This window comes from Paramisgurnus dabryanus, chromosome 10 (genome assembly GCF_030506205.2).
Source record: "Paramisgurnus dabryanus chromosome 10, PD_genome_1.1, whole genome shotgun sequence".
NCBI classification, from domain to species: domain Eukaryota; kingdom Metazoa; phylum Chordata; class Actinopteri; order Cypriniformes; family Cobitidae; genus Paramisgurnus; species Paramisgurnus dabryanus.
Window position 1 is genome coordinate 32613051 of NC_133346.1, and position 2088 is coordinate 32615138.

Genomic DNA, 2088 nt, shown 5'->3' on the forward strand with positions numbered 1-2088 from the left:
GTATGATTAATTTTGAGCAGTGTGTATTAGGGAACAATATTTATCTCATAATGAGATTTTCCCCCATTTTAAAATTCTTCTTCTTCAATAAAAATGTTGGATTTTTGTAGATTTTTTAAAATAAAGAACAAAATTATTAACGATGCATATTTATTTTCACAGCCTTCTTTGGTCATATTTACAAAGGGTGTGAATCATTTTGAGCTTGACTGTATAGATAGATAGATAGATAGATAGATAGATAGATAGATTAAATACTGTTTTGTTCATATGATATTTGTTGTTGGACAAGCTAACCCTGCTGAAAAAACCAGCATCAAACCAGCATGGAAATTTTGTAGGTCTATGCTGGTTTCATGCTGGTTTAGCTGGTGATAACATAAAATATACATAAAATAGCAATATAAACAAAGGCTATGTATTAAAGAGCACCTATTATGAGATACACGTTTTTAAACATCCTTTTGTGTGTAAGTGTGTATTAGTACATGCTAACGATATTCAAAAAGTACATACCTCAAAGAAAACAATGACGTCTCTAACGTTCGAGGACTACAAAAAACACTCGGATTGTAGGCAACAGTTTACTTCCTGGGATTAGTGACGTAGATAAGACCAACATTATCATAGTTCAGCCCTCTCTGCTTTGCTTGGGTACGCCCTCAAAGACGGGGGTGGGGAGCGCCGAGTCAGAAGAGAGCTAAAATGGCGGAGGTTGGGAGTCCCTGCTTTGACTCTGTTTGCAAACTCTTGTTTCATCGTTTAAGCGATTAAATCTCTCGAGTAGATGCTGTCTCTTTAGATGCGAGGGCAAAATAGCACTTTATGGACTTCCACAGAGGACATCATGTTTAATACGGTTCCGGAAAAATCCAGTCAGAAGTTGTTCACGGAGTTTTCACAATAACTGCTTCTCATGAACCGAAGCTGGATTTGCGCGACATCTCCTCCTAAAAGTTGGATTACTGTGCACTTCTGGATCACAGGCTGTAAGTATTCACGTTTATTATTTGCCTTTTACTGTACGTTACGTAACTGGTAACCGGAGATTAACATAATGTGCGTGTAGAGCTAAGCTTGCAAGCTAATCGTTTTGTGTTGTAATACTGTATTTCATAAACAACGTACCGTATTTACACACGTGTATGTTGAATTATGCAGACTATCGTTTTTTTTATCGATGTTGGTTTAAACATGTTTACAAACTTGCTAAGTTGCTAAGCTAAATACAAATACAAATACCAGCTAAACTGTTACCGGTAAAATTTGTTCTCATGATCAAACTCAAGAAACTCTAAGTACAGATGATTTGTTTAAAGTTATATGTATTTTACTGTTGTATTTACTTGAAGCTTTCTTAGATTTTGAAACGAAGTAAACACGTAATGTGTGTTGCTAATGTTGGGCCATGTAATATGTAATACATTTACGTTTTAATGAATAGTCTAACGATTTATAGTCGTTGTACTCTATTGTTATAATATGTCTTTATGACTGAATACATGTTTGTTTCATTTGCCTATATCCTAGATTCGCAGCTGGACACATCCTTCTACACTGTATGCAAACATGCAACATCATTACACACAGTACAAGGAGTCAGACTGGCATGTGAGGAGCAAAGGTGTGTAACACATATGATGTATTTAGCTAGTGAAACCACTAACAGTCTTAAATGTATAACTGATGATGACAAAGTTTTTTTTCTCTGCATAATAATAGGAACCCAGGCAGTAGCATCGTTTCACAATGTTTCCATCACCATCATCAGTGGATGCCTTTGCCGTCCGTAGCCTGAGATTTCAGATTTGCAACAAAAAAAAAATGATTTTCTCATTTATTGGAATGCTGTGCAGGTATTTAAGTATTTTAGTAACTGTGTTCAATAAAGTAGTATTTACTTTAACAATAAATTAATTGCTTGTTTATATTTTTACAGGTTGTACCTTGTAGCCATCCATTATAATGTCACCAAGCCGTAACAAAAGCAGGAGAGGGAAAGTACAAGGCTATGTTTCCAAAACACACAAGAGACATACCGTAAGCAGTAATGTTTTATTTCAAATACATTCATAATTAAAAACTTAA

The 2088-nt window shown here is 35.0% G+C and overlaps 1 long non-coding RNA gene across 1 annotated transcript; it reads left to right on the plus strand.

The window, feature by feature from the left end:
* Positions 1 to 543: 543 nt before the first annotated feature.
* LOC141282864 (uncharacterized) lies at positions 544 to 1854 on the plus strand. Its single transcript, XR_012337718.1, has 3 exons — positions 544 to 989; positions 1531 to 1624; positions 1723 to 1854. It is a non-coding gene; the product is annotated as an uncharacterized lncRNA (long non-coding RNA).
* Positions 1855 to 2088: the final 234 nt, after the last annotated feature.